Source organism: Peromyscus maniculatus, chromosome 7 (assembly GCF_049852395.1).
Source record: "Peromyscus maniculatus bairdii isolate BWxNUB_F1_BW_parent chromosome 7, HU_Pman_BW_mat_3.1, whole genome shotgun sequence".
Lineage (NCBI taxonomy): Eukaryota > Metazoa > Chordata > Mammalia > Rodentia > Cricetidae > Peromyscus > Peromyscus maniculatus.
This window is the reverse complement of record NC_134858.1, coordinates 29,991,621-30,009,230: the sequence shown is the minus strand read 5'-3', so window position 1 is coordinate 30,009,230 and position 17,610 is coordinate 29,991,621.

Sequence of the window (17,610 nt, the reverse complement as noted above, 5' to 3'; positions counted from 1 at the left end):
GCAGCCTTGGGTGAGGGTCCTTGCCTTCCGCCTTATGTGAGGCAGGGTTTCCTGTTGCCACTGTCCACCAGGCCCAATGGCTCTTCAACTTTCTGGGATTCTCCCATCCTGCACCGGAGCCCTGAGACGGCAGGGGAGCCCCACCGTGTCTGGCTGTACGTGGACTTTGGGGGTCCTCGGACTGGTGCAGCCAGCACTTTCCCCACGGTGCCATCTCACCAGCCCGAGTTACCAAAGCTTGACAAATTTCTGGAGAAGATCCAAGAGGGGCCAGAGGCCCAGCCGAGTCCTTCCAGTAGCTGAGCGGATTTCTCTCTGAGGGCAGGATCAGTTCTGAAGGAGCGGGCTGAAGAGCTGAGAGGCCGTATGCAAGGCTTCCTGTACCTAGGGCTGAATATGAAGCTCACTTTAGGCGTGAGACAGAGTGGGCTGATGAACCCGTTTTCTTTGGTGGGATCACGAAAAGGCTGTGTAAGACTGTGCATAGAGTCAGCTGGTGGTGGCATACACCTTTAATCCCAGCACTCGGGAGGCAGAGCCAGGCGGATCTCTGTGAGTTCAAGGCTAGCCTGGTCTATGGAGCGAGATCCAGAACAGTCACCAAAACTACATGGAGAAACCCTGTCCCCCTCACCAAAAAAAAAAGAAGACTATGCATAGGAGCAAACTGAATGCTGATGAAGTAGACAGGACATGTGGAGAGAGAGAATGGCCGGGAGCCCACAGTACAGCTAGGAAATATCAAACCATACATACAGGAGGTTCCACTACTCCCAGCTAGACATTAAGAAGCACTGGTAAAATACACATTAAATTTAAGGCTTTGTTCTGAAACAAACAAACAAATAGGCAAAGAACATTAAGGGAGGAAATGATCAGCCACAGAGTGGGAGAAAATTCAATACATTAAATGAATAAAAGGGTCCTGTTCTTTTCATATGGAGGCAGGGCAATGTGATAGGAAAGACTCTGGGGACATGGGAAGAGAGAGGAGTTCCTCACTCAGGATGGCTGTCACAGCTGTGATAAGCAAGCAGAGAGATACGTTAGCAACCCGGAACTTACTTGGCCTAAACCACACACACCCCTTTCCTAGGAATGCACCTGCAGCCTGGGACCCACACCTGCATTGATTACTCACACCCCTTTCCTAGAAATGCACCTGCAGCCTGAGACCCACACCTGCATTGAGTTACACACACCCCTTTCCTAGAAATGCACCTGCAGCCTGAGAACCACACCTGCATTGAGTTACACACACCCCTTTCCTAGGAATGCACCTGCAGCCTGAGACCCACACCTGCAGTGAGTTACTCACACCCCTTTCCTAGCAATGCACCTGCAGCCTCCTCACCTGTGTTGAGCTGCATTTCTATCTCGCTTCAAATAAGAGACTTAACTACTCTTCCTTGACAACCTATGTCAATGCCCCATTTCCATTCAAACATGTCTCCAAACATGTCCAGGAACAGGAGACATGGGGCCAAGCCAACCTGACTGGTTTGGGGTGCATGCAGAATAAGGTAAACTGTGTCCTATAAGTGACTCTTAGGGAAAACTCCTACTTACCATCTTATGCCTATTCATAATTGAGAATGCTATATATGATTAAAATAGGATGGATGGGGAAGGATATGTGCAAAGAAAGACTGACGTAACCCAAGTCTATCAATCAAAACAGAAGACCACCTGCACCTTGGCAACCACCCCCTCCTCTTCCTGGGCCCAATAAAAGGAGGCCCAGGCAATAACCAGGGCTCTGGGCCCCTGCAGCTAAAGCAGCCTGCTGCTCTCTTGCAGTGTAACCTGTACCGTTTCTATAAACCAAACTCGCTGCTTTTAGCAGTTGTGTGCACTTTTTCAGTTCTTTGAAGAAGATGCCAAGATCCTGGGAAGTCCTGGTCCAGATGAGAACACCAACAGCCAAGCCTCTCGCTGGCTAAAACCCAAGAATCTCAACCATGGGGCTGGAGAGAGGGCTCAGTGGTTAGGAACACTGGTTATACCATGTGTAATTCCAGTTACAGGGGATCCAAAGTCCTTTTCTGATCTCTGTGGGTATCAGCATTTACATGGTACACAGACATACATGCAGGTAAAATAGTCATACACATAAAAGAAAATAAGTTTTAAAAATTAACAATTGTTGTGAAGTTATAGAGAAATTTCTTTAAAAAAATAGAGATGTGTCAAATAAGAACATTAAAATAGTAATGAATCATGCTTAAGGCCTAATTATCAAAGTCCTTCTTTCTCGGTGATTATCTTACCGAATTTGAGGTATCACACCAGAAACCCTATTTATAGTAACAGGACATGTTCCAGCCCCTGTGTGCAAATCTAGCCTCTTGGTATTCGCTTATCAGATTATTCCCATCCAAGGCACTTCCAGGACCATCCTACAATGGCAATTTTTTGAGAGGTAATTTGAGAGTCATCAGAATGGTGTACATGCCTGCTGCGGTCTTAGCTTTGTTTCCTGTTGGGGAGATAAAATACCATGACCAGAGCAACCTAGGGCAAGAAGGGTTTACTTTATTAACAATTCTTACAGTCCACCATTGTGGGGACCTCAAGGCAGCAGGAACCAGAAGCAGCCAGTCACATCCACAGGCAAGGGCAGAGAGAACATAGCCATGCATGATTACCTTGCAATCAGCTTATTCTCCCGCTCTTACTCAGCTCAGGACCCAAAGCCCAGGCCATTGCACCATCCACATTTAGGATAGGTCGTCTCACCTGAACTAACGTGATTTTAAAATCTCTCATAGACATGTCTACAAACCAACTCAAACTTGACCATTCCCTCCCTGAATGACTCTTCCCAGGTGATTTGAGATTATGTCAAGTTGACAATGAAAACTAACCATACCACCACCAAGACACCTAACTGTAGCTCTTATGGGAAGCACATGCCGCAGGGGTGCCCTACGGTCTCCCCAAGTGCCTTTTGGTGTCTAACAAACTCTGACTCTTGTAACACCCTGGCTTCCAGTGCACAGCCAAGGGCTATGCACAGTGGACGTGTCTGAGAATCAACTGTTCCAGCTGCTCTAGGAACAGCACAGGAGCTGGGCATCTGCATCTGCTGCCACCACAATGTGATTATACAAAACACTTATGAAAAGAAAAAAGACAAACAAAACTCCAAGTTCAAGGCAGACCGTGGGAGAGAGGCTGTTGACGGCCCGCAGGCCTTCTGGGTACTGACCACGCTTCTGGTCCCCTCAATGGGGGCCACCTGGCTTTTCACTTTGGAGCAAACCTTACTTGGCACTTTTCCAACGTGTTCTATTTCATATCACAGAAGACTTTTGGTTTTTGTTTTTAAATAAAACTATGAGAACCAGTGAGATGGCTCAGTGGATAAGGGCATTTGCCGCCAAGCCTGACAACTTGAACACAATTCTCAGAGTCCACAAGGTGGAAGAAGTTGTTCTCTGACCTGTACACATGTGCATATATACACAAAAACAAACAAACAAACAAAAAATGTGAAACTGAAAATAAATGACTGACGCCTGGTGGTGGGTGTGGAGTTGGTGTCGTGGATTCTTACAAATAAACATAGAGAGCACCAGCTGTTATCAATGTTCTTTCTGTAACTGATTAATAAGCTCAGAACATCCAGTGACTTTTGCCTCATGTTTTAAAGACGTTTGAAAATGTTCATGGCTTTCTAGGTGGAAAACAGTTTTAAAAGATAAAATATGTTATGCACATATTTACGTACCATCACCAATAAGCATGATTCATGATGGGAAAACCCCACACTCTGTTCTCCAGGCCAAACCTTAAAGAGTGCAGGAAGTCTGCTGGTAACGGAGCAGTTCCCCCCCCCCCCACTTTGGTTTTCTAAACCAGGTTTTCTCTGTGTAGCCCTGGCTGTCCTGGAACTCACTCTGTAGACCAGGCTGGCCTCGAACTCAGAGACTGGCTTGAATCTGCCACCTGCATGCTAGGATTAAAGGCATGTGCCCCACCCGGCCAGAGCAGAGTCTTGTGACTCAGTCTCCACATTCCAAACTAAGTAACAGACAAGGGAACTGCAGGATGTGGATTCTTTCTTCACCTGTAAGCCACAGCAAGACTGAGGCCAGCCGTGGAAGTTATTGGCAGAAGCAGCCAGGGGTCTCAGGATTAGAACAGGTCTTCCTTATTTCTTGCCCGTCACACTGTTGGTCCCACCCCGCCCGTGCACTTGTCCCATGGCTGCAGCAGCACACACAGCGGTTGGAAGATCCCTTGTCCTTGTCTTGCAGTCCCAACCTCACAAGTGCAGCCTGAGTGAAGCCCATGCTAGAATCAAGCTGTCAGCTCGGCTGTTGGTTCCGGGCTGTCTAAGAGACAACTGACTTTCCTGCCTTTCCAGTTTCCAGGTGCTGCCCACATTCCTAGTGCATGCACCCTTCCTCTGTTCTTCAAGCCAGTGAGATGAGTCCTTCTCCATCATTTCTCTAGGACCAGCTGCCACTCCATGTCCCTTCTTCCCTCCTCTTCTGCCCCCTCCTCCACTTTGAATGACACTCATGACTAGACACTGAGCCCACAGATGAGCTCCCTGTTTTAGATGGAGTGCCTTGCAACTTGGCTTGCCCTCTGTCCCATAACCTACGTACTTAAAAGGTTCTGGGGATTACAGTATACACGTCTTTGGAGGAACACTGGTCTCACTACCACAACACTCATTAGCTACTTAATCTTGCCTTTATCATGCCTTCCAGTCAGCACACGTGCAACACAAATTGCTAAATGGTCTTATTAATAAAACAAAACAAAACAAACAAACAAACAAAAACCGCCGAGCCAGATATTGGGATGAAAGTTGAAAGATCAGAGGAATAGAACAAGCCAGCTACACGTTCTTACCACTAGAAAATCCTCATCCCAAGAGAGAGCTGCTTCCTGTATACCCACGCCTATATACCTTTCTGTGCCCTGCCATCTTACTTCCTCTCTCTGCCAGGCTACATCACTTCCTCTTTCCGCCCTGCTCTATCACTTCCTATCTGTCTGTACAGACCTCCAGACCTCCATGGTTAACTAGTGCTGGGATTAAAGGTGTGTGCCACCACGCCTGGATCTGTTCCCAGTGTGACCTTGAACTCACAGAGATCCAGATGAATCTCTGTTTCATCTGGATCTTAGCTAAATGCTAAGATTATAGGCATATGCTACCACTGCCTGACTTCTTTATTTAATATAGTGGCTGGCTTTTTCCTCTGATCCCAGGCAAGCTTTATTTGTTAGAGCACAAATAAAATGTCACCATATACACATGTGTGCTTCTGTGTGCACACTAACATTTTATTCAAATTTAAATGACCAACCATGACAGGTGTGTGAGGAAAGGTCTAGCATAGAGACCAGGGGGAAACAGACATAGATAAAGGGACTGGATAGCGGCCCAGGAGTTAGAAGTGCCTGTCGTTCCTGCAGAAGGCCTGGGTTTGCTTCCCAGCAGCCTTCTAACTCCAGTTCTCTGAGCCCCACTTCTGATCCCAGTGGGCCCCGGGCACCCACATGGTGCCCAGACATACATGCAGGCAAAAAACGCTCCCACCTGTAAAGTAAAATCAGTAAATAAAACACAGAGAGGGAAAGAAAGGAAAGGGAAAGGAACAAAACAGAACTAGTAACGCTGGGACCATCTGATGCTCAGCAGTAAGTTCTCCTGAGTCCATGGCAACCAGAAAGACATGGGAACATAAAGAAGGAAACAAGTTCTGGGTGAGGTGGGACTGTCGTCCTGGCATGAGGAGGGGATGCAGGAGGATTGTTTAGCTCCATGCCAGCCAGCCAGTCTTCAATAAAACAACAACTAGGAAAAAAAAAAAAGAAAGAAAGGAACATTCAAAGAATGAGAAGTAACCCTTAGACATTCAAAATATAAAGAAGAAAAGACAAGGTGCATGGATTTTTTAATGAGAAAATGAGAAAGTAAACAAAACGTCAAAGGAGAATGAGTGGAGAGAAAAGAGTGAGAATCAAGCCAACAGTTACCAAGTTCAAATGATAGGTGTTGACAGAGGTTCCTTTTTCATTGAGAAGAAAACACCAAATGAAGAATGTTCTCGCCCCCAGAACTGGAAAGCCATGGTTGCAGACTGGAAGGACCACTGGGTGCCTGCAGATGAGTGCAGAGTAACTCACAGCATGATGCACCAGCATCAACATTCACAGCTCCATGAAGAAAGGAGTCGGGCATCCTCCCAGAGAAGTTTTACACAAGGATCAGGAAACCAGACAGCATCAGACTTAACATCTGCCTTGGGAGACAAAGGCAGTGCCATCAGAACTCTGAGGGAAACTGGCTTTCACTTCGAATTCTAAAGGAAGCCAAACTTTCCAGAAGTGTAAGAGTCGGAAAAAATATCTTCAGACACACACGGCTGCAGCTCTACTTCCTCAGCACCTTTTCCACTAGAAAGAGGGGGTGACCCGACACAGGGGAGAGCATGTCAAGGAAGCAAGGGCTTGCAGCCTGCCAAGCTTGCAACCTGCCACTACAGGGCTCAGTGAAGCAAGCGTGGAGGGCTTCCGGCTGGATCTGAGCCACGGGACAGGCAGGCAGGGCTCTCCAGCTCTCCATCAGTGGCCCCTGAAGAAAGGAGCAGGAAGAAATGGGAACGGATAGTACTGAGAGGAAATGTACCATTGCAGAGTTGCTGAGGGCGAGGCCATAGGCACACAGGAACCCTGGAACGCTGATTAAAGGGTGTGTACAGTGCCATGAATAGGAAAACAGAGATGGGAAAGTCAGATGTTGGGCTGCGTGGTGTGTGTGTGTGTGTGTGTGTGTGTGTGTGTGTGTGTGTGTGTGTGTAGGGGTGTGTGACACTTTGGATCTGCAGTGTCCCAGACCCAAGGCCCACATGTTACAGGCTGGGCCCCTTGTTTGGTGCTTTGGGGAGGCTTATGGGAATTAAACTGCGAGACTCCTGTTTCTCACTTTCCCAGCTTTAGCTCAGCCATCAGGTAGAGGCCGGTGCTTCCCATCACAGACCCTCACTGTGATGTGCTGCCTCTATACAGGTTCAGAGCAGCAGAGCACAGCAGTCCTGAACTGATCCAGATGGAGATCTGATCCTATGCTCTAAACCACGACTGTCCTCTCCATAATTTGATTGGCTCCAGAAGTCCGTTAGAGGGACAGAAGCTGGCCAGCACAGTGACTGTGTATGGCTGGGCCCTGACTCGGTGCCAGCGGAGTATCAGTTTCATGTCCCTTACCAGAGACTCACCAAACATCTAAATGGGAAAGTTCAGAACCAGCAGTGTTTAGAAATGGGTTGTAAACACCAGGAACAGTGCCCAGAAGAAAAAAGCCCACCCCAGGCAGCAGACGCCGGGTTAATGAATGGGCGCTGCTGTTTTACTATGAGACTTGTGATCTGATTTGACTTTTAAAACGAATTATCTATGGTACAGGGAAATTGTATTGCCCATGGATGCTGTCCCTGTTTGGAAATGCCTAGTTTTATGGAGCTAGTAGTCCAATTTTCATGTCCACTGGACACACCTTTCACTTAGATGGTCTATGGTTTGAGTACAGATTACCTTAACAAAACTCAAGTTGAGGCCTGGTGCCTGGTGTACACATGGAGGCGGCGGAGCCTGCAAGAGGAGCAGGAAAAATCCACCCTCCTGAGGGATCACTGAGATCTCTGGGAGATTGGGGGACTGGATTCCTGACAGGGTAGGTTGTTATAAAGCAAGGCTCTCTCTTCCATTTCTTCTCTTCAGGACACACCCACCTAACCTTTCTGCTTTCCAACATGGGCTGAGCCCTCATGGCACATTTCTAGTTTCCCAAGAGAGCAAACAAATTTCTGTTCTTCCTAAAGCACCCAGTCACTGGTGTTGCACTACAGTAACGGAACAGACTGAGGCAACATCCTACCTTTTTCAGAGCCTCTTCTCCCAGGTCCCTTCCTTTGTTCCTGGGTGGCTCTGAGGCATCATGGCTGCAGGTCAGCTTTCCTCTTTACAGAAACAACCATGGAAGCTGTAGAAAGCTGTAGAAAGTTTTCTGTCATGGGGTCAGCTCCCTCAAGTTTAATGTGGAGTTGAATAGTATAATTAGTCACACGATTATGAATAAGGAGTGTGGCTAAAAGCAAAGTTTCCTGACATCCAGTCTAGATTCTTTGTGACTATAAAGCCTTCCCAGAAATGTATTCTGGGGAAACAGCCTACAGACCAAGTGTTCTGTGATCCAATAGGATGAGCAAACTCACGTGCTTAATCTATGATCATGCCATCTTCTGGAGGGCTGGGGACACTCGCAGGGATAATAAAGTTCTTTGAAACGAAGTTTGGCTAATGCTGTACAAAACGTAGGCTTGTAAAGTCCAAGCCTGGCAGATATTAAAAGGGGGCCTTGGGGGAAAGATTTTCTCCAGGAAAAAGGCTCCTAAGTTATGGGGGAAAAGAATTCCCTAGGGGGCCCTATTAGTAATGCAGCCTCTGTGGTCCATGAAGAGACTAGTTCAGCAGAGCAAGCACAGACATTAGCCTTTTAAAAATCCCTGCAAGGATTCTTGTGTGCATCCAGGTTTGCAAATGTTGCTGAGGCTTTAAGAGCCCTGTCTGAAAGAGCATATAAAATCGAAGAAGCCGAAGTCTGGATGTTTTATGCAATTTTATAAAATGTAGCAGTAAAGGGCACTTAGGAACTTAAATACATGGACGGGTCCTTGGAACTCACATGGTCCCTCATTGCAGTTTTAGGGCTAGTTCCAAAACAGCGCTTATCAGCAATCATTTCTCATCTCCAAGTATTTTCTGCAGGGCCATTGCTTTCAAAAACCGCTCTTATAAAAGTGGAGTAAAGATGAGGACCCAGAAAATCAGCCATTGAATCACCTGTTCAATCATAAGCTACACGACTCCAGTAATCAGGCCCCTTCTGAATAAAAAGTATGCTGACAGCACCCTCTAGTGGGCTCCTAATAGTATTACTCCCTGTGCAGTAAGAGCATTTGAACAGGCTGGTAGTTTGTGACCAAGGGCATTTTACTTTGTGTCAAGCTCCCAAGGAGCTTACAAAGAAGTAGACACAATAATTAGCTCAGTAAATAACTTCTGAGAATCGACATTAAGAGAATTAATGAGAATTAAGAAGGCTATGGGATCAGATGGACACCTCAAATTGGGCAATCCATGGAGGCTCTCTGGTGGTATCACTTCTCTGTGAAGGGGCAGCCTCCCACAGCTTGTACCAGGTATTTAAAAGAGGAGATGAACCAGAGGCAGATCCTATGGGCCAGACTGAAGAGCTTGGATTTAGTGTGTGTGTTGGGCTGAACTAAGGAGGAAGAATTCTCCAGGAGGGGCACAGTGCATTCATTCACCTTGCAGCAGGCAGTTAGCACCCAAACAACCTTCAGGAGACACTGCCATATGTCTAGGATTCCACATAAGATGTGAGAGAAACATTAAAAGCTTGCTTGAGCCGGGCAGCGGTGGTGGCGCAGGCTTTTAATCCCAGCACTCGGGAGGCAGAGCCAGATAGATCTCTATGAGTTCGAGGTCAGCCAGGGCTACAGAGCGAGATCCAGGACAGGCACCAAAACTACTCAGAGAAACCCTGTCTCAAAAATTAAAACAAAACAAAACAAAACAAAAAAAAGAAACTGTCTCAAAAAACAAAACAAAGCAAAAGAATTTGTTTCATTTACCCAAGTCTCTCCTACCACACTCTTGCCAGATGCACAGCTACTTCTGTGGCCCGTGTACGCTCCTGGTAAGGGGGGGGGCACCGAGCAGCAGCGCCAGTTTGAACAGTCACTTCTGACTGCGTCTACCACTTAGGGTCCCTCACAAGCAGGCAGAATCTTTTTGTTCTGCGAGCTATAGACACACGGTGAGTGGCTCTTATGCTTATCCCACCTTCTCAGGTCTCCTGATTTTTTCCTATGGTGGGGGACACAGGGGAGCTGGATGTGTTGCTAAGAATTGAGGAGGTGTGAGGGTAGGTGATAAAAAACTTCTGGACTATAGTCAGTCACATTCTCTAAGATTAAGTGGGAATCATCCCAGGGAACCAAGATAACCTTTAAATGGTAGTGATGGCATCAGTGACTGTCCTGGATCACTCATTTGTGGTTAGTCTAATAAAATATTTTGAGCCCAACACTGGAAGCTTTTTCCTGGCCTCACAGAAGATACTCCTCATTTGTTTAGCTTTCCAGAAGGGTCATAAAAGCCAAAGAGCTATATATCTTTCAGCCTCCTAATAGTTATAAATATTGATAGAAGAGAATAACTTCCCACCATAATTACAGTAAAATTAAGCAGCATCAAAAGGACCCTGTTAGCAGGGTCCAGATAACTACGAAACCTGGTCAGGACAATTGCTTTCAGAAATTCCTTGAGGGTCTTGGGATCAGAGAACAAGAGGTCTTCGGGTCCCAGGAAGTTTATGTCATAAGGGTCTGTGTAGCACCAGTGGCATTCCTTCTGAAATTCATGGAGTTCTGTTAAAGTAAATCAACCAGGCTGGGCAGTGGTGGCCCATGGGAGGTAGAGGCAGGTGGATCTCTGAGTTCGAGGCCAGCCTGGTCTACAGAGTGTGTTCCAAGGGCTACACAGAGAAACCTTGTCTCAAACAAACAAACAACACAAAGTAGATCAGGCAGGAGTTAGTTAATTCTTATTTTTCCTAAATGTTATTATTTCTTGGTGCATGGGTTTTAGGTTTGCTAAAAGTATCTAAGCCTTGGTTTTTCTCCTCTCCTAGTTGCTACGCCTGAAGAAAAGAGCTTGATCTTTAGTATCTACATGCAGAGATGATGTGTAGGGAGTGTGTTGGGAGGTCTTTCTCACCTCCAAGCAACTCCTCTTCCCAACTTTCCAGACACTTCATTAGGCTTTATGAGTAGCTCTACCAGTGTTCGGTGACTCTGGAGGTTAGACTGCAGATAATCTCAGCCTTGTCCTCCCTTCTGGAACCACCAACACCATTAGTCCCAATGTGCTGATAACATGTGAAAACAAAACAAAAAAATGAGATAGTCATTCTCTCTATCAAAAATGATCTGCTGTGTTCCAGCTGCCAGTGTGAAGGGCTCTGAGCATCTTCTTCCTAATGCATCGCAAGGGGCCCATTCATTCTCCCAATAGCTGCAGAGGCATTAGCATGGAATAGTAAAAGAAACACGAGACAGAACCCCTCCCTCAGAGTCCACATCCCAGACGAATAAGATAGTACATAAAATGAGACAATAGCCAGGTAAGGGCTTGACAGTGTAGTAGAGCACATTAGATGGGGTGATTGAGGAAGCCACTTCTAAGGTGGTGAACTTTGAACAACGATGACGTGAAAGAGCAATCTGAGCATCTAGGAGTGAGCCAGGGCAAAGGCTAAGCGGAAGTGAACTTGACATGCTTCCGGAAGAGCAAAGGGCCCGTGAGACTGCAGAGACAGGTCAGGGGGAAGGTGGTCAGACGTGGCTCTCAGACTGACCCGCAGGAAAGATTGGTCTTTCCTCCATTTTTGCAGGGCTGGAGCAAGACACCCTCTTCATTTCCGAAGGCTCCCCTTTCATCTAATCTATGGTCAGAAACTTGTAGATACACAGCTAACATCCACACACATTGAAAAAGAAATGTTTTTTTTTTTTTTTGATTTTTTCCGAGACAGGGTTTCTCTGTGTAGCTTTGCGCCTTTCCTGGAACTCACTCTGTAGCCCAGGCTGGCCTCGAACTCACAGAGATCCGCCTGGCTCTGCCTCCCAAGTGCTGGGATTAAAGGCGTGCGCCACCACCGCCCGGCGAAAAAGAAATGTTTTTAAAAAAGATGTTTCACCTGCATATACATTTGTACCACATTTGTATGAAGTGCTCGAGGAAGCCAGAGACTGTTGGATGCCCTTGTACCTGTTAGGGAAGTTTGTTGTGAGCTGCTATAGCAGTGCTAGGATCTGAACTCAGGTCCCCTGGAAGAGCAGCCAGGATTCTTAACTGCATCTCTCCAGCCCTCAGAAACTGGGTTTGAGCCAGAGCAAAAGCTTTTTAGCAAGAGACAAAAAAAAAAAAAAAAAAAAAAAAAAAGTCACCAAGAGCTACAGTGGTCAAATACACTGCTATCCCCAACCTATGCCGCCCTCGGTGTCTCTGGCTCGAGCCTTATTGCTCCTGCAGCCTTGCCATCGCTCTCTGCCAGCAGGATGTCAAAGCACTGTTCTGCATGCTGTTGTGTTTCCAGTTACAGAGGTCAGTGGGGGAATGTGGTGAGTAGAATGGGATGAGAGGTGGCAGTGCCATGTGCTGCTCCAAGCTCATGCTCCAGTGCTCTGACCTTGTGCCTCCCGTGACGAAGCAAGCTCTCAGAGCACATTCCCAACGAACAAGCATAAGAATGACTTACCTTACTGTGCTTCCGGAATGCACCCGTGCATTTGTGTGCTCACAATTGTAACACAACATGCTTGCGAAGGTCAGAGGACAATCTCAGGTGCTGATTTTCGACTTCCACCTTGTTTACGACAGGGTCTGTGTTGTTTGCAGTTGCATATACCGGGCTAGCTGGCCCCTGGCCTTCTGGGTATTCTTCTAGACCATAGGAGCTCTGGGATTCCAGATGTGCACTATATGGGTTCTAAGGACTCAAACTTAAGTTCTCACACTTGCATGGCAACCACTTTACCACTGAGCTATCTCCCCAACCCTGAGCTGCATTTTAATGACTCACACCATATTCTCCAGCATCCAGCTCCCTTAAACCCTGGCTTAAGAATTCTGCTTCCAGTGCTTATCCAGACTTGGGCAGCAGTGTTCCCAGTAAATGCTATCCGTCTCAGTCATCCAGCTACCCTTCTATCAGGGCTTTCTGGTCTCCGAAAACATATTTTGGATCAGAAGTGAAACGTATAAAAGCCGCAGGCTCTGGACTCCAACAGCTGGGCTTGGCTCCCTTTGAATGTCAGTGGGATGGACTCGGGTGCATTATACACCATCCGTGCTGAGCCTCAGCTCACGGTGCTGAAGAACCCTAGCTCACGTAACTCTTGGGTCAGAAAGACCAATGAGTTAATGCTAATATATGGAAAATAATTAGGATAGCCTTGTACATGGTAATCAATCAACCAACTGTTAGTGCTATTAGCTACTCTCAATACTATCACTGCATGTTGTTTTTTGGACAAACGTTTTGTGTTAATCCTTGTTAAATCTAGAAGAACGTATCTATATTTAAGGGTAATGGGAAAGACCCTTATTATTCACCAGATTTTATGAACTTAGAATGGAGAGGATGGCAAAGCCATCTCTTTACAGCATGTTTTCTAAAACAGCACATCTATTTTTCTCCCTAGCATTTTTCTCCAGCAATTCACAGAGTCCTTCCATCCTGTGGTGAGAGTGAGCCAGCCTATGAGCAACTGGAGCCAAAATGAAGTACAACTAGAAGGTGCCTGAAGAAAGCAGTACCCTTAGCAAAGGGCACAGTTCTGAGGTCCCCGAGACAGTTTCTCTCAATGAACAGGTTATCGGACCCATGGAACACAGCTCAGCTCTGACACAGAACATGGACACTGTTCAGGAGTCACATCATCAATACTAAGGAAATAAAGATTTTCCTGGAAAGCTAAAAAAAAAAAAAAAGTATTTCAGGTATTTACTAAGACCCTGTAATAAGCAATGGTATTCACTATCAGATATGTTCTAAGACTCACTGGGATGTCTCACCTTAACTACTAAATTAGGCCTTCCACATTTAATTACCAGAACACTTTCCTTACAATGTTTATTAAACAAGCAAAAATAACAGCAGTTATTTTACTCAGAGACAGGGTCTCACTATATAGGTCTGACTGGCCTGGAGGTCACTATGTAGACCAACCTGGCCTTGGACTCAGAGATTTACCTGTTTCTGCCTCTTTATCATCTGGGTTAAAGGATTGTACCACCATACCTTGTTCTTCATTTTTAATTGTGTGTGCACATGTGTGTGCATATACCTGTCTATGTGGGTGTGTGTGGAGGCCAGAAATCAACACTAGATTGACCTTAGTTACTCTCCACCTTATTTCTGAGACAAGATCTCCCACTGATCCTGGAGTTCATAATTGTTAACCAGGCAATGCCCCAGCGTCTTCCCGTGTCCTCCCACTGTTAGGATTACAGGTGCTCGCTGCATGCACAGCTTTTACCCGGGTGCCAGGGATCCAAACTCAGGTCCTTGAATTTGTGCAGCAGGCATTTTACCCGGAGCCAATCCCACAGCACACCAGTTGCTTTCTTTATGACCGACTCAAAGTAAATTGTAAATGAATACAACTGAAATGCATTAAAGCCTTACAAGCAGTCGTGTGAGCACAGGACAGCCCTCTTCCCTTTAGCTGCGCTGTGGCATTACACTCAGTTACGGTAAACTCTGGCTAATGTATTGCTCTCCCAGGACGCCCTTTAAGAGGCACGGATAACCCAATCCTCACAGTCACCCTTAGTAGACACTACCCATTACTATGCCCATCTAGAGATGAGGCCACAGCTTAGCAAGTGCTGCAAAAGTAGTGAGCTCAGTGAATGGCTGAGAATTAGTACGCAGCAGTCAGACTTCAGTCAGCCAACCCTAAACCACTTTACACCGAGTACAGGGTCTGAGTTTCAGCCCTACCCCCTCACTATCTATGTGATAGTGGGCTAACTATTGGTTTCATCTATAGAACAGTGGCTCAAGAATAAATGAGTTACAAGATAGTTAATACTTAGCACAGTGCCTGCCATTATTGAACACCAAGCAGTTATTGGTGGCTTTAAAAACATTGCCATGTTGTTCATAATTCACACACACACACACACACACACACACACACACACACACACACACACACACACACACAGTTTTTAAAAAGCAAATTACTGGAAGAAATCAGCACCAATTAACCAGAGCTTTTTCTACTTTCCACACAGAGTATTCCAAACAGCTGACTGGCTACAGAGCCAATCTGTTCTACCTGCACTTCCTGGGCAGCCTGAATGCTGCACACCCGACTTCACCGCAAAAGCACATGCAAGGGAATATCAGTAGTGGTCAGCGTCTTTTGCTGTTTGGGTTAACTTTTTTTTTTTTTAAGAGAGCTTACAATTTGGTCACTGTCACAGATATTAAAAGATAAACTTGGGTCTAGTGTAACACTTCCCAGTCCCGTGACAAAGCACCTGAGGAGACCCAATTCGTTAAGGTTCAGTCTGACTTGATAGCTTCGGCGAGGTTGCTCTCGGGCCTGTAGTGCCATGGTGCATCATGACCGAGCAGAAGAGGCCCAGTAGGCTCCCAGGGCATCAGGTAGCAAAAGAAGAGGCATGTATCTGAACACCTTTGTCCAAGTACATTCTTCATGAACTTCCTTCCACAAGACCTCACGCCTTGTTTATAGACTTTATTTAAATAACATTTTTTTCATTTATTTTACATACTGACTACAGTTTCCCCTCCTCTCCTCCATCCCCCCTCCCACTTTTTAAAGGTCCCACCACCGACTACTAACTCAACCGGCTGGAAAACAAGTACACACAGGCCTTTAGAGTACATTTCCGATCCAGACTCTAGCACTCAATATTCCTAAAACCATGGGAAACCAAGGTGTGAGCCAAGAATGTGATAAAGTTCCCTAAAGTAGACACAGGTTCCTGCAGTGAGCAACAGCCTGTGAACTGAGCTGCCTTCATTAGCACTCAGCCTTGACACCAGAACCCACTGAGAGGCAGGTTCCTGAGGCTGACTCCAGACCTATGCAGCTAACCTGCTAGTCAGCTCTCTAAGTGTTTATTAGGGATTCTGCATTTTGAGGACTACTAGCTGAGCAACTTCAAGATTTCCTTTCCAAAAACTGGTGTGTGTGAAACAGTTGAATGAACCACACCTGGACCAGTACATCTGTGTAATACCCTTGCTCGTAACTGGCTGTCAAATGCCCTCCGTGGACTAGAACTTTTGTGTTCATGTGTGCATGCAGAAGGGTGTGTGTGTGTGTGTGTGTGTGTGTGTGTGTGTGTGTGTGTGTGTGTGAGAGAGAGAGAGAGAGAGAGAGAGAGAGAGAGAGAGAGAGAGAGAGAGAGAGAGAGAGAGAGAGAGAAAGCTAGAGGTCAGTGTTGGCTGTTTTCCTGCATCACAATTCACCTTGCAGACCATACCTGGAACTCAACAATTGAGTCAGGCTGTCTGAGCAGTGAACTCTAGGGATCTGACTGCTCACTCAGGCTGCCTCCAGCCTCTGGCTAGGACTGTTCTACCGGCAGAAAATCTACTGGCAGGGAAATGCAGTGTGTCTAACCATTGTCCTCCATACAGCAAACTTCTTCCCTCTTGGCCCTGCCTCTTCCAGACTTCATCCACTACCTTTCCATAGTGAGTGCCACAGGCTGATGACCTCTTACTGATACAGGCCTATGAAAGACACTTCGGATCCCAGCTTGCTTCTCGTGTCCCAAGGTTATCACTGCATCACAGTGCAATAGTTAGTTTTGAAGTATGCCAGCATCATAGTTTGTGGTTTAAAATATGCTCTGGAAATATTTTAAAATATCTAATACAGGGCTGGCCAGATGGCTCAGTGCATAAGGGTTTGTTGCCAAGCCTGATGGTTTGGGTTTGATCCCTGGAATTCACAGGATGGAAGCAAAGAATTGACCCCACTAAGTTGGCATCTTTCATACCTGCGCCATGGCATGTACATGCATGCACTCATGCACACTTACACACACACTTACACACACACATACACACACACACACACACAGAGAGAGAGAGAGAGAGAGAGAGAGAGAGAGAGAGAGAGAGAGAGAACAGAGAATATAAATAATTTAAAGATATCTAAAATAAAAAATTAAGGCTCTGACTTAAACACTGACGATACGCAATCCCAAAAGAAAGGCAGGGATGACTGTAATACTGAGTCCCTAAGAAAGGACAGACACTTCACGGTTTATCATGTGCATGCTATAGTCTCATTCCCTTCTCATCTCTGAAATCTATTCCCATGGGAGGGACTGGGAAATCTATCTTGTGTATTCCAAGTGCATTATGAAATTAAACCCACGTGAAGCTTCAAAAAAGAAAATTGTCTCATTCTTTTTAAAAAGTATGTTTTCCCAAAGTGGAAAGCATGGGCAAGGGTCTTAATCTTAGTGTCTGCACAAATCCAAGGTTCCACTGTAGTGAGGAATCAGCATTGTGGTAAAATGTGCCCTTTCTAGAACAACATAGGTGGCGAAAATGTCAAACGGTGACAATGCTATTTGCCATCAAGTCCTGATAAATACACATCTGGCAAGGTAAGTCCTGTATTTTCATCAATAGCAAGGAAATCTGGTAATGAAATAGCTGGAATGACAGAGACTAGAAACACTCAATGTGACTCTCCTAAGTGGCTTTTCTGTCACCTCATCTGATCTGTTTCCATGGAAACACTACTCAGGTCTGGAGAGTTTGCTGGAGATGTAATCTTGCTGCTTAGTCTGGAGTTCTGGCATATACAAGATGGGTGGATACCAGGGCACTCAGACCATGTAAGAAACTCCCTAAGTGCTGGAAAAGGGGGGCATGGCCCTAATATGCTCAAGAATGATTTGTAACTTACAGCCGACAGGAGCAAGAGCAGT